This window comes from Dipodomys merriami, unplaced genomic scaffold, assembly GCF_024711535.1.
Source record: "Dipodomys merriami isolate MVZ:Mamm:240054 unplaced genomic scaffold, mDipMer1.0.p SCAF_12, whole genome shotgun sequence".
Taxonomy (NCBI): Eukaryota; Metazoa; Chordata; class Mammalia; order Rodentia; family Heteromyidae; genus Dipodomys; species Dipodomys merriami.
In genome coordinates, this window is record NW_027202493.1 from 20,179,450 (window position 1) to 20,201,463 (window position 22,014).

At 39.1% G+C, this 22,014-nt stretch overlaps 1 pseudogene; it reads left to right on the top strand.

Annotated features, from left to right (window-relative positions):
• Positions 1–9,925: 9,925 nt before the first annotated feature.
• On the top strand, positions 9,926–10,671 carry LOC138823116 (centromere protein K pseudogene; annotated as a pseudogene).
• The last annotated feature ends 11,343 nt before the right edge of the window (positions 10,672–22,014 follow it).

A 22,014-nucleotide genomic window follows, 5' to 3' on the forward strand; every position in this document is an offset into this window, starting at 1 on the left:
AGAAACTCTTATTCTCCTCTGTGCTTGATGTCACCAGTTGACATATATACTCCAACACAAAGCCAATTATGACTCAGTGTGGAACCCTTGTACATTAGATTCACCATCAGACAAACTTTTATTGAGCTTCTGTCTCTCTCCCTGTCCCCTCTCTCCCTCTTGACTCTTTCCTCTCTCTTCCTCTCCCTCTCTCTTCTCTCTCTTCTCTCTTCCCTTTGACTCTTCACTTTACAAATGACTCACGAATATTGAGAACATTTGTTCCTAAAAGTTATGGTTTTGAGAACTCTTTGTGGTACATGAACAACGCTGTGAAACCATTTAAAAACATTTGTTTCAGACCCAAAGCTTTAGACTGGATTATTTGGCACAAATCAGGACAGATATTTGAATTATAGTGACTTCTAATTATATTTAAATTGGGAATATGGTGTAAGTCTTTGGGGAAACTGGTAATATAAACTTCTTGTTACTGTCCAGTCTGTCTCTGATCAAGGTGGAAGATTTCTTTTTCCTTACCAAGGTACTATAAACATGTTTTGAATTTTTCTCAACCTGATGAAATATGAATTATTGCACTTAAATAGTCTTTGATTTTAGATGGACCATAGACTTACATTAATTACTTAAAACATAGTATTCACCCACCTGCCATCACGAGAGGCAACTGTCATTTTTTTTTTTTGCCTGTAATCCTACCTACTTAATAGGCTAAGCTCTGAGGATCACAGTTCAAAGCCAGCCCAGGCAGGAAAGTCTATGATACTCTTATCTCCAATTAACCACCAGAAAACCAGAAGTGGTGCTGTGGCTCAAAGTGATAGAATACTAGCTTTGAGTGAAAGAACTCAGGGGCAGTGCCCAGGACCGTAGTTCACCCAACCAAAATAAATAAAATGACATTCTTTTTAGGCATTGCCCAGGAAGCCTTTGTACAGTGGAAGAATTATATCTTAGTGTAATTAAAATTTTGTTCACTTACTTTTACTCTGTCAAAAAGTGTCTAAAAGTGTAAAGTTCCTAATCTCTATCAGTTCTTAATGGGAATTTTTAAATAAGTAAATATTTTTCTAGGCCTATGAAAAAATAAATGCATAATTTAGAGACTATGCACAGTTACAAGCATGCTTATGCTATAAATCTACACTGTCATATGCCCATGAGTCCATTCTAATTGTGACCCACCTCCACATTTTATGTGCCAGAAATCTGAACAGTCTGACCAACTACCTTAGTTTATTGTATCATATTCCCACCAATTTAGTTGGTTGTAATATATTCCTACTTTTATCCTGTCCTACTCTGGCTTGGCAATCCAAATTGTTTCATTCATTTTTTTTTCTTTTCTCCCCCTCTTCCCCCTCCTCCTCCTCCTCCTTCCTCCTTCCTCCTCCTCCTCCTTCCTGCTTCCTCCTCCTCCTCCTCCTCCTTCTTCTTCTTCCTACCAGTCCTGGGACTTGAACCTGAGCCTCTGTGTACTCAAAGCTAGTGCTCTACCACTTGAGTCACAGTGCCACTTCTGGCCTTTTCTTAGTAGTTTATTGGAGGTAAGAGTCTCATGGACTTTCCTGCCTGTGCTGGCTTTGAACTGCAGTCCTCTCAGATCTCAGCCTCCCAAGTAGCTAGGATTGCAGGAGTGAGCCACCAGCACTTGGTTTCATTGTTTTGTTGTTTTTGTTGTTATTTTTAAAACTTTTTAAAGTTTTATTTTCAAGGTGATGTATAGAAGGGTTACATAAGTAAGCTAGTGAGTACATTTCTTGTCACATTTGTTATACTCCCTCCCTCATTTTTCTCCTACTTTCCCTCCCCTCCCGCCCCCACTCTCCGAAGTTGTACAGCTCATTTCCAACATATTGTCTTGTAAATATCAATGTTGCATTAGTTCCCCCTTTGTCCTTTGTCTCACCATTTCATTTTTATTGACTTTCAGGCTTCAACTTATCCTCTTTCTCACTGATCTACCACAAGATATTGTCTGTTGTCTTATCTTCAACTTGGATAAAAGGCAATTCTCTGTACCAGAGTGCTTCTTCCTTGGCTTTAGCCCAAACTCACCTGCCTGAAGTCATTGGTGTGAATGTTTTAAACATACATCCCTTCCAAAGCAATTGTGAACTACTGGAATGAGACTCTGAGCCGAGAAAAAAGAAAGAAAGAAAGAAAGAAAGAAAGAAAGAAAGAAAGAAAGAAAGAAAGAAAGAAAGAAAGAAAGAAAGAAAGAAAGAACCTGAGCAGAGTTATGTTTTATAGGAATAAAGGTAGAGTCAATTAGATATGAAGCTTCAGTTGTTTCTAGGCTACTAAGTGGACACATTTCTAAATACTGCTGAAACTAGTCTTCAATGTATTTTTTTAAAAAATTATAGTGGGGCTGGGAAGGTGGCTCAGTGGTAGAGCGTTTGCTTTGCATGCATGAGGCCCTGGGTTCGATTCCTCAGCACCACATAAGCAAAAAGAAAAAAAGCCGGAAGTGGTGCTGTTACTCAAGTAGTAGAGTGCTAGCCTTGAGCTGAAGAGCTGAGCACCCAAGCCCAGAGTTCAGGCCCCATGACTGGACCAAAAAAAAAAAAAAAAATTATAGGGACCCTGAATGCTACCATAGAAAAAAGTATTTATGAACCATCATCTTCATTTGATCTATTATTCCCACATCAATCCAAAGGACTTTATCAGTGACTAGAATTACTAGACAAAGGCTTATCATGGAGCTATGGTACATCACAGAGCCTGTGTTCTGATTCGGAATTTAGAAACAGTAGTATTCAATCTTGAAGTCACATTGATTTATCCCATTCCATTTTTCAACATAAACTCATTTTTAAAATAAAGTATATAATATCTGTGTCTTATTTCTTAATAGAAGAATTATTTTCACATGACAGGGATTCAACTTATCTATAAAAATGTTTTAAATTAACAAATAAATTATACAATAATAGAATTATAGTCAATGGTTAGAAAACTGGGCCTTCTACCTGCCAGCCATTCACTTTTATCAAAACACTACACTGCATCTCACTTGTTGACTTTGTGAGTACATGAAAAATTTCAGTTATCTCAAAGAAAAACATCTCAAGGACTGTCAGGAAAAAAAATTGAATGGCTGTTATTTAGGTTATGATAGTTGTAATCACTGGTGATACCCACTTCTTTACCACTTCTATGAAAACATTGATTCAGCTTAGTTCATAGGTAAAATAAATTCACAGCTTAAGTGAGCCTTCTTAAAATATAGTTTACCACTCCATTTCCAGACATGGTCTCTGGTCTCTACACTTCAAGTATCTCTTCCCTGGCATATTTCTTCATGTTAAGGTGATGGTAGAAATATCCCAAGAGGTCCTGAGTGACAAGTGCCATCCAGATGTATTTAGATTGGCCCATGCAGAAAAATGGAACTTTAGATATAGGGAGGGCATATGTATTGCAGCGGCAATGAGGTAGGTGAATATTTGATTGAAAAATATCTTGCATCAAATTTTGCTTTCAAATATCTGTCATTCCATATTAGTGTGGAAAAGCCAGATTAACCAATGCATGGTTTTGGACAAATGGGCATAGCCATCTGGAAAAACCAAGTTGGATCTCTACTGCAAAATATACTACTCAATGTGTATTCCAGATGGAGATATGTGCATATCCCTCCATTATGAATTTCTACTGACATTAGGAAAAATAGTATCATGCTATAAATGTTGACAACTACATCAATGTATATGAAGATACAAAAAAGCCACATGTTGGTGGCTCATGCCTGTAATTGTAGCTACTCAGGAAGCTGAGAACTGAGGATCACAATTAAAAGCGATCCTGGGCAGGAAAGTCAATGAGACTTTTATCTCCAATTAGCCACCAGAAAACTGGAAGTGGTGCTGTGGCTCAAGTGGTAGAACATTTGCCTTGAGCTGAAGAACTCAGGGACAACGCCCAGGCCTAGAGTTCAAGCCCCCATAATCAACTTAAAAAAAAAAAAGAAAGGAAGGAAGGAAGGAAGAAAGAAAGAAAGAAAGAAAGAAAGAAAGAAAGAAAGAAAGAACGAAAGAAAGAAAGAAAGAAAGAAAGGAAGGAAGGAAGGAAGGAAGGAAGGAAGGAAGGAAGAAAGAAAGAAAGAAAGAAAGAAAGAAAGAAAGAAAGAAAGAAAGAAAGAAAGAAGGAAGGAAGGAAGGAAAGGAAGGAAGGAAGGAAGGAAAGAAAGGAAGGAAGGAAGAAGGAAAGCCCTCCAACAATCCATTTATTATCAGATATTTCAAGTGAAAAGCCACAATGAGGGATCAACTTTTAGAACAGCATGTGTATGTGAGAACCAGAGGAGAGAGAGAATTTAAGAGAACATGGAACAGTTCAAACTCTGGTACAGTGACCGTAAGAACGCAACATGGTATAGCCATTATGGAAAATAATACTGAAATTCCTCAAAACATTAAACAGAGAATGACCAGAAATACCACTCTGACTATTTGTACTAGGGGATTGAAATCAGGATGCATCAAGAACCAATGCTCATTACTTCACTTCAAATAGCCAGCATGGGAGCAACACACATTGTCTACTGAGAGATGAATGCATAAAAAGAATATGAGATATATACCTCAGATACAATATATAACATTCCCTGGTATATTGATATATTGTAATCTTATCTCCTTAAGGAAGATAAGAATAAGAGAATAGAGATTTGAGGTCTGCCCAAGAAGAAAAGTTCAAGACACTCCTGCTCAGTCCCTAACTGGGAGGCACTTGTCAGCACAATCTACATGGGATGCTGAAATTGGGTTGATTGTGATGCCGGACCAGCCTGGGCAGTAAAGTCCATAAGATTCTGTCTCCATGAGGGGAGACCAGACACACTGGCAAACATGCCTATGATTCCAGCAGCTATGGACAGATCAAGCTCAGATGCTTGCCTGCATGGGAAGCAAGACTCTATCCAAAACAAACAAACAAAAACTAGTGAAAGCTGGGTGCTGATGACTCACACCTGTAATCCTTGCTTTTATGGATGCCATGATCTCAGGATCAGGGTTCAAAGCTAGTTGAGGCAGAAAAGTCTGTAGGACTCTGACCTCCAATTAACCCTGCCAAGTGACAGTGGCTCAAGTGACAGTGCTAACCTGGAGCCAAAAAAGCTAAGAAACAATGCCCAGGTTTTGAATTGAAGCCTCAGGATGGGCACAAAAGAAGGGGAAAGGAAAGAAAGAAAGAAAGAAAGAAAGAAAGAAAGAAAGAAAGAAAGAAAGAAAGAAAGAAAGAAAGAAAGAAAGAAAGAAAGAAAGAAAGAAAGAGGGAGGGAGGGAGGGAGGGAGGGAGGAGTTAAAGGTGTAAAAAAAGAAAAGAAAAAAAGAAACTCTCAGTTGTGGCACTTAGTGTAAAGATATTTACAAATGGAGAAATCCAACATATAAGTAAGATTCACCAAGAACATTGAACTTCTATGTTCTCAATCTGAAGTCTATTTTCTTTTTTATTTTCTTTTTTTTTTTCTTTTTTTTTTTTTTTTTTTTGGTCCGGTCATGGGTCTGAACTCTGGGCCTGGGTGCTGTCCCTTAGCTCTTCAGCTCAAGGCTAGTGCTCTACCACTTGAGCCACAGCGCCACTTCCAGCTTTTTTCTTTTTGCTTATGTGGTGCTGAGGAATCGAACCCAGGGCCTCAGGCATGCAAGGCAAGCACTCTACCACTGAGCCACTTTCCCAGCCCCTGAAGTCTATTTTCTATTATGCTTTGTATATCATTGAGAAGGCTCCAGACATCCTGAAATTTCTTAGGGTGAAAAAATTTCATAAGGGAACATTATTCTGGGAAAAGAGAATAGAAATTCCATGAGATTCTTCCAAATAAGGATGGCTACATGGTCAAGGAGAAGACTAAGAATCCAGGGGCAAAGTTTGTAGCTATACTTCACCACAGCACTAATACCGATTTGCTCAAATGTGAGGCCTAAACTATACTAAGAGCTGGAGAACGTGGTAAGTTCCTGACTCCAAGAAGCTAGCCTCACAAGGGAGACTGTCCTGATTGAGAACATGCACAAAATAGGCAGGGCCTTGCAAACATGAAAGCATGTAACTTAATGTCAAAATAAACATGTCTGGTGTGATAGGACTCTTTTTTTGAATGACTGAAGATTGAGTTCCAAATAGTTAAAACAGTCATAGAACATGGGGCTTGATTGCAGTTCTCAGATAAAAACTGAAGTGGGATACAGGCAGTGGGGTGGGGAAATGTAGCCTTTGCTAATGATGAATAAAGAAGACTGAGAGAGCTAAGACCTGTGGTTCACCAGAGAACTACAGAGAAGACTTTCATTGCCAATGTTAGTATTTTCCCTTTTATGGAAGTCTTAGTGTTTGAACTCACAACTTCGTGTTTTCTAGGCAGATGCTCTACCAATGGAGCCACATTTACAGCTCCCGATAGTCTTCAGAAACTGAACAGTGATGAGGGAATTACAATGTGTCTGTAGGTACAGTTACAGCAAATTTTGGACATGTCTTCACGGTGCCCACATATTTGAATAGCAATTTCTAGTCAACAGATATAATCTGAAGATCAATGGAAAGATCTACAAAAGAAATTAAGGCTTGCCTTCCATGTTATAACTAGGTGGTACTGGGGCTTAATAAATCATATAATCCATTTTGTATTTCATAATGGAAAAAAAAAGAAATTAAGGCTTGACACAGAGAAAGCAACTAAAAACTTAAGAACATATAGCTGTCCTGAAAGAAGTGTGTGTGTGTGTGTGTGTGTGTGTGTGTGTGTGTGTATTTGTGTGTGTGTGTGTGTGTGTGTGTGTACATGCCATGCCTGAGGCTTGAACTCAGGGCCTGGGTACTGTTTCTGAGCTTTTCTGCTCAAGGGTAGCACTCTACCACTTGAACCACAGCTCTATGTCTGGCTTTTCTGGTAGTTACTTGGAGATAAAGGTCTCATGGACTTTTTTCAGAAGCTGTCTTTGAATCATGATCCTCAGATCTCAGCATCTGCGTATCTAGGATTACAGGCCTGAGCCACTGGTGTCTGGCTAGGGCTAGAAGAATGTTTAGCATGAAGAGTCCCAGTTGTAATCATATCAAGCACATGTGAAATTCCAAGTTCGCTTAGTTATCAAGCATCCTTGTAATTGTAATACTGGATTAGACATCAAATGTTATAGCAGAAATAACATGTTTCTATAATGCAAAAATTAAAAAAGAGAGTTGGTTTAGTATAATGAGAAAATCACGTTGCTTCAAACATGTTTTATTTTTCCTCCCAGTACACTGAAATTTAGTTACAAGTAAGAAAAGTTGAAAGTCAAGTGTATTAGCACTGCCAAGTGTACAAGTTGTCTGTGTCGTAATCTCTCTACTACCATGATGACTCTGTATCTCATACCGTTCTTGGCTCAGTGTACCAGATAGTATCTTAGAGTGATTTAATTCATTGTTCTGTTGTGCATTTTGCTCTTGTAACTCTAACTCCACAGCCTCAACCTTCTACAAAATATCTACCAAATAACTTTCATTTCTTGAAAAGCCAGCTTAATAATAACCACATACTTTGTGTTTGTTGTTTTTAGAAGTCTATGTGTCTTAGGTGTGCATCTGGTTTTAGTTGTGTAGTGATTGTTTTGTTCTAACACAGAAACCATTATTTTTAGAACATGACTTGGCAAAGTGTGAGGTATCTTTGATTTTTTTGTTTTAGGCTTTTTTTTGTTTTGGGGGGTTTGGGAAAAAACCTATTGCATAGAGCAGAAATGTTCCTATATGGAAAAATGTAGTCTTCCATCAAGAAAATAACTCTAGGTATAAATGAAAAGGCCAGCTGAGTATATTAAGAGCCAAGGAAAATGCACCCTCTAGTAGGTGACTTGTTTGCATATGGTGGGAGGAAAGACTATTTCAGTCTTTGTGATTGGAAAACTAGGAAGATTATGAGGTCACTGATATATGAATAATACAAAGCCCCTAATAAGATCCCAGTCAATATCCTGGCAGATGAACTGGGAAAAAACAAGAGTGTGTGCTCAGAAGAGAAGTGTATAAAAATCAGTGTGGGGTGTGTGTGTGTGTGTGTGTGTGTGTGTGTGTGTGTGAGAGAGAGAGAGAGAGAGAGAGAGAGAGAGAGAGAGAGAGAGAGAGAGAGAGAGAGAGAGAGAGAGAGAGAGAGAGAGTGTGTGTACTGGGGCTTGAACACAGTGCCTACACATTGTCCCTTAGGTTTTTTGTTCAGGCTAGAGGCTTTCCACTTGAGTCACAGTTTCACTTCCAGCTTTTTTTTTTTTTTTTGGTAGTTAATTGGAGGTGAGAATTTCATGGACTTTCCTGACTAGGCTGGTTGCTTCAAACCTCAATCCTCGAATCTCAGCCTGCTGAGAAGCTAGGATTACAGGCATGAGCCACCAGCACCTGGCCAGCCTGAGATGTTTAGATTCTCACTGAACAACACTGTCAGCATCTTCAGGACCTCTCTAAACTGCAGAGAGTTAGTCATAGAACTTGGCACCTTCTAGAATTGCATGATCCAACTTCCCAGTAAACCTCCTGTCACCTAGCTACATATATATCCTACTGGTTCTGTCTGGAAAACACTGCCTAATCCAATGAAATTACACAGTGAACAATTATTATTATGAGAAGGTGAGCAAAATCAAAAGTCAGCTTGTACAGATCTGTTGACTTCTATAGGAAACTTCTCTACAGAGATGCTTATATATATTTATACAGAGTCTTGCCAGGAGGCAGGTGCTATTGAAACCCATAGCACTTTTTGCTAATTTAAGCAAATATGTGAACATACTCATTTCACCATCTTATGTGAAAAGCTATCAACACTAATACAATGAATCCTTGTAAAATAAATACATCTTGCATCTCCTAATGGTATTTTGGTCACTGGGCATGTTGATGCTGCATGAACTTGAAAGGTTGAGACAAGGCTATTGAGTTTGTGGCTGGTGTGGGCTACATAGCAAGAACCTATGTCAGAAGAAAACTGAGAAAGGTGACAAAGGGGGGAGGGGAGAGGAGGAAGAACAAAAACTGTGATATCACTTGCAGCTCAGAAAGCAGGTGCCTCCTTGTAGAAAAAGGCAAGGTTTTATTCTTTAGTTATGAAAAATGAAATCTCAGCTGAGTATATGGTATTTTTAGGTTTAATGTTCTGTCAAAGCTATTCTAGAGTGTTTTTTATTCTTCTGATCTAATAATTTTTGGTTAGAACGGAATTCTTGATCTGTTTTTGGCATCGAGTATAAGATTTCTTGAAGGAATTGCTTGCAAAATCCATCTGCAATCCTCTTTCTTTCTCCCCTCAGGCCCTGAACATAAGTATCTGAGATAAGTATCTGTATTAGTGGTGTTCTCTATGGCTTTATGTCATAAACTTAGCATCCTAAAACAATACCCACTCACAGTTCTATGGGCCTGGAGCCCAGCATACCATGGTTGGACCCTCTGCTTGGGTATACTATGAGGGAAAATTCGTAAAGATCTTTTCAAAAATTATGCTTACCAGGGTACATCCTACATCTCCTTATACCTAAGGAAGAATTTGGAAAGTATCCAGTGAGCCAGGTGCCAGTGGCTCATGCCTGTAATCCTAGCTATTCAGGAGGCTTGAGATCTGAGGGTTGAGGTTCAAAGCCAGCCTGGGCTGGAAAGACCCTGAGACTCTTATCTCCAATAAACCACTCAGGAAACCGGAAGTGGTGCAATGGCTCAAGCGTAGAGCACTAGCTTGAACTAAAGAGCTGAGGGACAGCATTTAGGCCCAGATTTGCAAACACCTGCGTGGTTATAAGACTTAAATACACAGCAAGGGAAGTTAGAATGGATGAGAATGGTTCCTGATAAAGCTCAGAAATGATGTCATCACAGAACGTTTTGCTAGCAGGAGTGTGCGGTTTTTCCTTTAAGGCTAAGAAAAATCACCAGGGATATGTCTGTGGTTGAACAAGATCTAGATCCAGATAGTACTACAGGTACAGAATTTGTTATAGATTCTGAAGAAGAACTTATTAAAGAATGTGAAGAACTCTGGAAGGATATGGAAAATTGTCAGAATAAATGGTCGCTTATTGAAACTGAGACACTCATTAATTCAAATGCACAGCTATCATTACTGATGATGCAAGTGAAATGCTTGACTGCTGAATTCAAGCAATGGCAGAATGAAACACCTAAAGTAATTCCTCTGACTGATGATGTTCTAACTACATTAGGGAAGAAAGAGTTACAAAAATTGAAACATGATCTTGAAATTATACTACCGATTATTCAGTCAAAGAATAAAAAGTTAAAGGAAGACTTTGCAAGAAGCAGCAGTGGTTGGATGAACAGCAACAAATAATGGACACACTTACTACAATCCAAAGTGAACTGGAAAGTCAGATTGAGGCGCATTCTAAATCAAGACTTGAAATGACTAATGAGATGAAAGCTAAAATACTCACTATAGAAGAATTTAAGGAGAAACTCTTGATTGCCCTGGGTGAATTTCTTGAATACTATTTTCCTCTGCCTGGTGGAAAAACTAAAAGAAAAAAGCTGCTGCTGTGCAATGGAATTGCCTTGAGACATCCTGAAGATCCAAACCGAGTAAGATTAGAAGCCTTTCATCAGCAAAAGGATGGTCTCTTTTCATACTGTAAGGAATCTTGTTATCCAAGGATAAAGGAAACATAGTACTGTTTGAATACGTCAATAATAGCTCATAGTTAGTAGTTCATATTCCTCTTGCTGTTTTATTTTTTTTTTCTATATCTGGTTATGTGGTACTAAGGAATCAAACTCAGGGCCTCATGCATGCAAGGCAAGCACTCTACCACTGAGCCATCTTCCTAGCCCCTCCTCTTGCTGTTTTATAAACAAGTTCTTACTGTGTAGCCCAGGCTAGTGTCCATGTCCATATCCTTCAGCATCCATCTCTCCAATGCTGGTTGTGGTGTGTGCTACCACCGAGCCAGGTGGTTGATCTACTTTAAAACTTAAATAACTCAAACTGCCAACTATTCATTTATAAAGTGATTTTTTTTACTCATTCAGTACTTTTATGTTTTCAACTGCAAGTGAAAAATACTCTAGATTGTTTATCAAGTGTGTACTTAATGTTCTTTGAGAAATTGTAAATTTGTGAAGTTGCTAATATTTTTCCAGAATTGTTGTATTGGAGACTATTGGCTCATTCCTCCAGGCTGAGATCTGAGGATTCCAGATTGAAGCCAGCTTGGGTAGATGAAATTATTGAAATCTTTTATCTCCAATTAATTAGCAAAAAGTCAGAACTCAAGACATGGCTCAAGTAGTGGGGCACCAATTTAATTGAAAAAGCTTGAGGTCCCGAGTCAAGCCCCAAAATATTATTGCCCCCCCCAAAAAAATGAAAGGTCATTTAATTTGGAGATTTTTTTTTCTTATGGTGCTAGGGAGCAAACTTAGGACCTTGTTAAAGGTAGGCAAGCACTCAACCAACCATATCAGGAGATAGTCTTAAAATTGAAATATCCATCCAATTAGAAAGATAATTTAAAAATATTGAGCAAATGTTTCATATATATTGTTTCTTTTTTATGTTTGTTAAAAATTAGAATATGGAAAACTAGTGGATAAGCAATCTTTCATTCTGTATTAAATACCACTGACAGTATATGTTAATACCCCTCTTGTTTCTGCTAATTATTACCAAGAAAATTGTGATCAAAACATTTTGCAAGTTTCTATAAATAAATTTGTTTCTAAAAAAAAAAGAAATGATGTCATCATCTTAAACAGACAGAATCTTAATTCACTATGCTCTTATCATTCTCTACCTCTCCAAGCTTAAGGTGGTTCAGAAGGAAGACAAGCCTTACTGACACAGGGTATGTTCCTGGCATATAAGGCTTCACTTATAAATATTGATTTCCCCCTACCTCCTATCATCTCTCTTTCTAGGAAATACTAGTTTTTTTGGGGGGGAAAAAGTACTTTGGGTTTTCAGGGTATACAATCTGCAGCCATTTGTCCTTCAGAACAACTAGTCTAGCCAGCAGAGAATTTGAGTTTTTCATGCTTTCTTGATCAACAGTTCTGTCTTGTCTCTCAGCAATATCCCTCTTCCCCAATAGCTTACCATTATCACTACAATATAGTACATTGAAATAATTTCAGTGTAGAGGAAATCAGTTAGCAGAAATAATACCACTAGTTTTCTGACAACTGTCATCAATGAAATTGTTGCTAATTCCTACATTTTACCTACTAGCAGTAAATCATTTCACCAGTAATTTTAGTATTAGATATTATTGACATGGTAAAGGTCAGAGGAAATCAAGACTAAGCATTTAAGGTAACATCTATATCAATAGAAATAATGCAACCATCAGGATTTAACAATTTGTTTACCTATCAAGTGCAAGGCCTTGAGTTTAAATCCTGCTATTAAATACAGAGAGAGGGAGAGTGACAGACAGACAGACAGAGAAAAAGAGACAGAGAGACAAAGAGGCTGACTTAGTAATATGAAAGGATAAAATGTGATTAATAGATAAAACCCACAATGTTTATGCCAAATTATCTTCCCTTTATTTCCTTTCTCAAGAGGGATAATGGTTGGAAAATATTTGCAAATAATTTTTCTTGGGAATATAATAATAACAGAGTTACCTTTAAGTTTTAAAATTGGAAGAATGTAAGCAAAGGTAGATATTTATAAAGCACAAAAATCTTAGAAAACATACTTTTATAATATCTAGATTGGGGCAAGCAGAAATTTATTATATGAGTAGTCTTAAAATGTTTACTAAAATTATGTTTAAAGCTTTTTCTTAAAATATGCTTATGAAAATCATTTGATTTTTAACATGTTCCTCACAATTTTTCTATGATTTCAAGTTTATTGATTTATTTATTTTAGCAGCTTGGCTTGCTTGTTTGGATGGTACTCTAACTCAAACTAAGCCTCCAGCTTGACTTTTTGCTATTTACTTGGAAAGAATGGCCCATGGACTTTTCTGCCCTGATTAGCTTTGAACCACAATCACCTGATCTGGCTTCCTGTGTAGCTAGGAATACAGGAATGACCCGTAGTTGCCCAGATCAAATTTAATAATCAAGTTTCTTGATTATTAAAATATTCTATTGCATTTATAGTCTGATTTGTTTAATTGAATCACTTTGTGCAATTACTTTTTTAAAAAGAAGTTCTGATGTAATTAGGACCGAGTTGAATATCTAGATTCCTAATATCTAGATTCAATAAAGGAGCGATTGGCCTTTAATGCAATATTTGATTTTGAAATATAGAAAGCTTTTAATGTCTCAAATGAAATACTCTAAAAGTACTATTTTTGTCCAAAGATATTATTCAAATGTAGGCTTAGGGCACATGGGAAGTGTATATGCACAATTATTTGATTTTTATTAAATTCCAGGAATAATTGTTAATAAAAGAATATTTCGTGACTTATAAGTGCTCAGTAGTTTACACCTAATGAGTATGTGACTCCTGAATGAATATCTGGTTACATTCAAATGTTTGTCACTGAAAGTGGCCCAGAGAGTTTCTCTCTCAGAGCTTCTTCACCCTGGCTGAGCATGCCCCTTTTCTACTGTTCACTGGAACCATTGTAACAAGAGTGACAAAATCTCAGTTATCACTCTAAAGCCTCACCAGCACTGATGACAAACTAATCTTACCCAAACTGCGTTCTTAAAGGCTCTGTGAAATTTAGAGGAAGGACTGAGGGTGTTAAGCCAAAGCTTTTGTTCACACTATTTAAGAAAACCTTTGAGGCTGGGAATGTGGCTTAGCTGTAGAGTGCTTGCCTAGCATGCATGAAGCCCTGGGTTCAATTCTTCAGTACCACATAAGCAGAAAAAGCCAGAAATGGCACTGTGGCTCAAGTGGTAGAGTGCTAGCCTTGAGCAAAAGAAGCTCAGGGACCATTCCCAGGCCCTCTGAGAAAGAAAGAGAGAAAGAGAGAAAGAGAGAAAGAGAGAAAGAGAGAAAGAGAGAAAGAAAGAAAGAAAGAAAGAAAGAAAGAAAGAAAGAAAGAAAGAAAGAAAGAAAGAAAGAAAGAAAGAAAGAAAGAAAGACAGAGAGACAATGATGATGGAAGTAGATCTGGAGTGGATTTCCCTCACGGACCTGAGAGAAGATGGATAAAATGAATTTGTTGCCATTGCTTACCTCTTACCATCCTTTACCAATTGCAACTTCCAACTATGGCTAGGCAAACAAAAAACTATATTTGGTCAGGGTGGGATTTAATCAATCACCTCTACTGCATTAAGTTTCCCAAGACTAACATCCTGATTTGTAAAGGTATTTTTGCAGCATAAAGGTTTCCATTTGAATTAATGTTGTCACAGTAACACTTCTAATAAAGTCAATTCATAAAGCTGCATTTTCTTTTTTCAAAGTCAGTCATCTAGATAGTCCCTTTTAGCACACAATGCCAGTCATCTTTTAACAACCCACCTGCCAGGTCCTGAGAGACATGCGATTGCCCCCACATTTTTTATTAGCACCAATGGGTTGTACATGGGAGTTTCGATTTGCTCTGTCTGCATATGCATACAATGTAGCTTGTCTGGCCTCGCTCAAGCTATCACTCGCCCTTCTCTCCCTTCCCCCATTCCCAAACCATTTTCAATAAGCTTCGCTGCTTGATTTTACCAAGCCTACATAAACTATTTGGACCATACCCACCACTTCACTGTCTCCATTTACTCTCCCCCTGTTAGTAACACCCTCACCCTAGATAGGACCTGTTTTACATTCCTGTCATTCATTGTTTTTACTGTGTGTTCATTGTTCAAGAGTTACAAAGAGGTGTTTCACACATGCACATACACCAGCTTTCAGTGAGTTTTTGGTTTTTGTGGGGGTTTTTTGGGTCTGGTTGTGGGGCCTGAACTCTGGGTCTGGGCACTGTCCCCAGCTCAAGGCTAGCGCTCTACTACTGAGCCACCTTCCCAGCCCATCAGTGAGTTTTCTTCTATCTTCAATTACAGATGCTGACTTTTGAGGTGTAGAACAGGTTTGTCAACTCCTATTTCATGTGATGCAATCCACTTAACGATGGTGAGTATAAAGTAGTTGTGTATGTGTGTGTGTGCGTGTGCACATGCGCGCATGCATGCATGTGTACTTACATGCAGATGTTGGGCTTGGACTTGGGGCCTGGGTGCTGTCCCTTAGCTTTTTCACTCAAGACTGGCACTCTGCCACTTGACCACATCTCCACTTACAACCTTGTGTTAGTTAATTGGAGAAGAGTTTAACCGACTTTGAGCCCCAAGTCCTGAGATTTTTAGCCTATGTGGCCAGTGCCAGGCTGCAAACCATTCTCTAATCTCTTGATAACTTAGCTCTACTATGGACAGACTGAAGAAATATATTTCTTTCTAATATTATAGAAAGACAGCAGTGTTTCTGCAAATTTCAGGATAATGACTACATTAATAAAAGCTGAAAATGTGCCTCATAACCACAATTGTATAGTTACTCCTTTATTAACATGCATATGACTGACATTAAAGAGGTATACAACTGCTTATTATTTCCCACACCCAGTAATCCATCTGCATAATCTCTATCACCACTCCTGTTGCTCGCCCTTTCATTTAGGAAAGAAATGTTTCTGATGGCTGCAATGAGTGGCTCTGAATCCAGAGAGGAAAGAAAGACTACTCTTTTCCAGAGAGAAATTTCTCTGTCCTGTGCATCTTGCATACAAGCTCTCATACAGGACTCACAGGCCTACAAAATATGGGACTGGTTAATTCCCATTCTGCAGATGGTGCAAAAAAAAATTTTTTTTAAATACAAAATGTGGAAAGCCAAGGCCAGTGGCAGAAATGGAGTGAGAGAGAATCCACTAAGTCTAACTTATGGAGTGAGAGAGCATCCACTAAGTCTAACTTCATCAATTAGACAATGCTTTTGACAAAGTGAGAAATGTACTGCTCTCAGAAAGGATGGATGCAAGTGAAAGCCAGCCTGTTTGTTTCTGAAGCGAATTCACTGTAATTGCAGGAAGAGGGTGTGTCCCCAGTTGAAATCCTCTGGTGCAAGTGATCTCTTAGCATTTCTTTTGAGGTTCTTACCTAGGACCATTAATTTCCTTGCCAAAAAAAAAAAAGTAAAAGCAAACCAATTAGGCCAGATGTAAATGAGAAGGCCTGATTTACGCCAGCAACAATTTAACAACTGATCTGCCCCCTGAGGCCAGGCATAATTGTTTAATCCTTAAATGCAAATGTAAAGGAAACAATTAAACTGACTAGGGACGACTCAGAGATAAGGAAGTAAGTTAGTGAAAGGTAAGCCCTGCTTCTAATGGTTGGAACAACCCTGAGACAGAGAGATGCTGTCCTGGTGAATAAAAACTGGGGTCACTAACCTCCCCCACCCCCACACACCCCCACACACCCCTGTCTATCTCTCACTGAACCAGGAGGAGGCAGCAGACTCAAGCAAGTTGCAGATAAACAAGTGTCAGAAGTAACAAGTACAACTCCTCACAGTAGGATCCCTGTTCGTTCTACTCTCTGGAAGCTGAGCTTAGACCACTGGGGTGGTGATGGCCGTATGGTGAATGAGCATGATTGAATTGTTAAAAGAGTCTTGAGGTAGGGGCTGGGAAGGTGGCTCAGTGGTAGAGTGCTTGCCTTGTATGCCTGAGGCCCTGGGTTCGATTCCTCAGCACCACATAAGCAAAAAGAAAAAAGCCAGAAATGGCGCTGTGGCTCAAGTGGTAGAGTGTTAGCTCTTGAGCTGAAGAGCTGAGGGACAGTGCCCAGGCCCAGAGTTCAGGCCCCACCAACGGACATCCCCCCAAAAAAAAGAGTCTTGAGGTAAAACTGGGCACTGGTGGTTCATGCCAGTAATCTCAATTACTCAGGAGACTGAGGTCTGAGGATCCCAGTTCAAAGCCGTGTGTAACAGGCAAATCTGAGACTGATCTCCAATTTACCAGCGCAAAGCTAGGAATGGAGGTATATCTAAAGTGGTAGCCTTGAGGGGGAAAAAAATCTAATTAGGGCTTGAAGCTCTGAGTTCAAGTCTTAAGATAATGTCAGGAGCTTTTTTATTTTATTTTATTTTATTTTATTTTATTTTGGGGGTCCGGTCATGGGGCCTGAACTCTGGGCCTGGGCGCTGTCCCTCAACTCTTCAGCTCAAGGCTAGCACTCTACCACTTGAGCCACAGCACCACTTCCGGCTTCTTTCTTTTTGCTTATGTGGTGCTGAGGAATCGAACCCAGGGCCTCAGGCATGCAAGGCAAGTGCTCTACCACTGAGCCACCTTCCCAGCCCTTTATTTTTTTTAAAGATCAGTCATGGGGCTTGAACTCTGGGCCTGGGCACTGTCCCTAAGCTCTTCAGCATAAGGCAAGCACTCTACCACTTGAGCCACATCACCACTTCCAGTTTCCTGGTGATTAACTGGAGAGAAGAGTCTCACAGAGAGCCAGGCACTGGTAGCTGGCTCATGCATGTAATCCTATCAACTCAGGAGGCTGAGATCTAAGGATCACGGTTCAAAGCCAGCAGGAAAGACAGTGAGACTCTTATTTCCAATAAACCACTCAGAAAACCGGAAGTGGTGCTGTGGCTCAGGTGATAGAGAGCTACCTTTGAGCTGAAGAGCTGAAGAATAGTGCCCAGGCCCAGAGTTCAAGCCCCATGACTAACAAAATAAAATAAAATAAATAAAATAAAATAAAAACATGTCCACAATAAAAGCATCTTCACATAACACAGATGATCTCAGGCTGAGGGGGACAGGTGGGGAAAAAGAGAGGTGTCTAAAAGACTCTGCATTTTAAAAATGATCTTTGCTCCATGCAATATTACTCTATCCAAAGGAAAATGTTACATTATGTATAATAATTTAAATTTCAGATAAACTAGCAAAACATTGGATTGACATTTTAAAAGGAGAAGGAAATAATTTATAGAAATATGAAATTTGGCATTAATTGATGAAAAACAGATAGATGAAGGTTCTCCAAAGGCCAGACTCAGGTTAAAATCAGAAAGTAAATGGAAAAAAATATGCAGGTATGCTCTTCCCACCACTCTGCCTCCTTAAGGGTAAGAAACAAGATTAGGAAATGGGGGTGGGGGGAGAGACAAAGCTATGGAATCTCCTTTGAAATGGTAAAACTCGGGGAACTTAGTGGATGAATAAAGTCTGTCCAGGAGGCTACTTGGGTTATAAGAATCCACTCATTTTATGGAACAGTAGTCAAGTAGAAGAATTTTCTGTTGCCAACAGATTTAAAAAAAAAAAAAAAAAAAAAAAAAAAACAAAAGCAGGGATAGTTAGTTATCAGGGAACTGTTGTTTGATCCTCAGGAAAAATAAAACCCTTCCAAGAACTGAGCTCATTGAGCAAACTGAGACTAAATATCAGCTTTCCCAGGGTCTGTTGTGGCTACCAAAAAGCACCAATTCCTCAGACAGGAAGTTATCTTTGTTATACCGAAATTCGGGGACCCCCAGAAGACCACCAGAGACCACGATCAATGTAAGCAACAAAGAGCCGGTTTATTGCAAGATTGGTGCACCTCGGTGCACACGGTAACCGGTGACGCTAAGTTTTTATAGTATTGAACAAACAACTTTAAGGAACTTTTACATAAGAAATTACATGATTGGTTACCATTTACATTTAAAGCAAGCTAAACGTTGACCTTTACAGAAAAATGTCCTTGGTCCATAGCTTGACCGAAAAAGGTTACGAGTCACACCTGGACCAACAGAATGCATGGTATGTCTCGCCTGGGCTCTGAAGAACCAGTTAGTCAGAAACTCTTAGTCCTAGGTGGGTGGGGGGCAACACCACTTGGGGGCTAACACCTGCCTTAAGCAAATGCCATCTATGGCTCCTAGAATTGTGCATGGCTTTCTGTCATAAATTCCTAGCATTTGGGGCTAAAGTGGATCACAAGTCAAGTTGCAGAACTGAGATGGAGTGTTAAACAAAAATGGAGTTGCTTAGGTTTCTTAAACATTGCATTTCTTCCCTAGGGCCTTACTGCCTCGGCCTCCAGGAGGGGCGTTGCAGCTGTGGGGATAATTCTGAGGACTTTGCCCCTTTGGTCAGGGCTGTAAACCCTTTGAAGTCTTTTACTAAGCAACTCTAGGCTCCCAGGCTGACATTCCACTACTGAGTAACTAAAACCAGTCACAGTTAAAATCATACAAAAACCATACAATCATCTAGCACAAAACAATTCATACAGAAGCAAAAATGGTTGTTAGGTGCTGTCATATATATATATATATATATATATATACACATATATATGATTTTTTACGTTCTTCAATCTTCACTCTTATTTTTCTATATGCAAATAATCTGATTAATATTCCTGCTGCAGACTTTCAGCAAACAGTGAAGTGAAACATAATTCAATAGTATAAAATAATGACAGCTTAAGTAAGCTTAAGGTAAGGAGAAAACACAAAGAATTACAAGGTATAGCTTGAAGGCTTTCTTCTGAATAATTTGTCACTGCATGAGATTCATTTAAGAATATACATAATAGCTGGACACCAGTGGTTCACACTTGTATTCCTAGCTACTCCAGAGTCTGAGATCTGAGGATCCTGGTTCAAAGACAGCCGGCAGAAAAGTATGTGACACTCTAACCTCCAATTATCCTCTTAAAAAAAAAAAGCCACCAGTAGCAGGGTACTAGCCTTGAGCAAAAAGATGCTCAGAGATAGCAAACACCAAAATTCCAAGTTCAAGCCCCAAGACTGGCACCAAAAAGAAAAGTGAAACACAACATAATAATTGACATGTTGAATTGAAACCCCTTTGTAAGCTACTTAAAGACATTTCAGATCAGATTTTAAAAACAAAAAATAAAATAAAAATAAAAACACATTTATCAAGGCGCTATGAAAAATTAGATATTACATTAGATTTTAGAGAGAAACAAAATAAATGCAAATCACCAGACTCCACCCTAGTTAGACTTTGTTGCGGACTTGGCAGAGAAACAAAATGAATGTTAATTATCAGACCCCATCTTAGAGTTACTGTGTCTGAGACCTTGGAGGTGGGGCAAAGAAACACAGATAAGCGAAAATAGCTCTCCAAAATCTGGTAGCTTTTGGGATGTCTTGAAACTTTCTGGATGCTTACTTGATTATGAAGTGGAGGGATTGGAGCTAGTAATTGGTAAAAAGCCCTTCACACTTCACTGCTCTTGCTGTTTTCCCCGAAGGAAATTCTCAGGATTACAGAGAAAGTAGGTGAGTTTTTCCTCAATATTTATCAAGAACTTTATCATGGTTTTCTTCAAATTGCCAACTTGATTTTAATACCTCTGAAATTACAGACACACACACACACACACATACAAGAATGAAAAACTAAAAGAAGCAAAAACAGAGAAAAAATATAAAATGAGGCAAAACAAGATTAAGACCAGCATGAATTTAGTGCAGTTGTTATCCAGTTTTCTGCTTTTGATGGCATGCAATGTTTATTCTGTCCTCTGATTTCTCTGTTTAATTTCTGCTGGTTGGTGTAAATTGGTTTTTTGGTTTTTTTTCATAAAATATTTTAGAAGCACTTGCTAAAACTATGGTATATCAGCTGTAGATGCATGATATCAGAGGAATTTAATTCTGATGGAGAGTGACTTACAAGTGAACATGTTCACAGAAAGATAAATTCATTTAAATACCAATAGAGTGTTAATAATAGGAAGTATTTCACATTTAATAGTCCAGTCAGGTCTCACAGTGGAATTAATATTTGAAACTGAGAAGTAAAGGGAAGAAAGAAAAGGGAGACAAACACCAAGCACTGCAGTCTGTGGTAGCAAAACAAAACAGCAAAGGATACTTATGGGCAAAGGATAGGAATCTATAGGTGAGATTGGAGGAGAGTAAGGGAGGGGCAGATTACTTGAAACTTGTAAACCATCTGGATCTTAATCTTATGCAAATAGATAGTGATTAGAAACACAATGTGGGTTTTAAAATAGTGTAGTCATTCATTAAGAGGGTTGGAGTGTGTGTGTGTGTGTGTGTGTACATATATATGTACACACACACACACACACATATACACATACACACACACAAACATAAAAATGGGAAGACCATAGCTAAGTTATTGAAAGGATGGCTTCCATTGTGTTCAGGAAATTTGGAGTTGAGATTCTAAGAATTTTTTTGTGTGTTGAGTGCTGTTTAGCTATCAATTGCAAATGAGTTCCGGGTTCTAGGTGAAAGATTTAAATTAGGTGGGTGGTACCAAAATCTTTACAGAAGAATGAAATCTCCGTGGGGGGGGGGGGCAGATGATAGGATTTGGACCTGAGAATTCTCCCTTGTAGTCTTCTGAACCTACACTTTGGAGATTACCGGGAATTTAGAGCCAACTGTAGGAGAACCACGCTGGTCAGGTAAGAGGGAAATCGTTTGTGCCACCTTGATAGCTGGTCAAAGAATCTGCTCCTCTAGGCAGCAAGGCAGAGTCAACTGTCGTAACTGAGCAAGGGAATCTGAATAGGGGTAACCTCCCCCCTCTCTGTCTCTTTCTCTCACACTCTTTTTCTTATGCCAAGTTCTGAGGCTTGAACTCCAGGCCTGGGTTCTGTGCCTTTTTGCTCAAAGTTGATGTTCTAGCACTTGAGCCATGTCTTTACTTTTAGCTTTTGGGGTATTCGTTTGAGATAAAAGTCTCTTGGAGGGGGCTGGGAAGGTGGCTCAGTAGTAGAGCGCTTGCCTTGCATGCATGAGGCCCTGGGTTCGATTCCTCAGCACAACATAAGCAAAAAAGAAAAAAGCCGGAAGTGACACTGTGGCTCAAGTGGTAGAGCGCTAGCCTTGAGCTGAAGAGCTGAGGGACAGCACCCAGGACCAGAGTTCAGGCCCCATGACCGGACCCCCCCCCCCCCAAAAAAAGTCTCTTGGACTTTCCTTCTTGGGCTGGATTTGAATGGAGAGCCTCGGATCTTAACCTCCCAAGTTGCTAGGATTACAGGCATGAGCTACCAGAACACTATTAA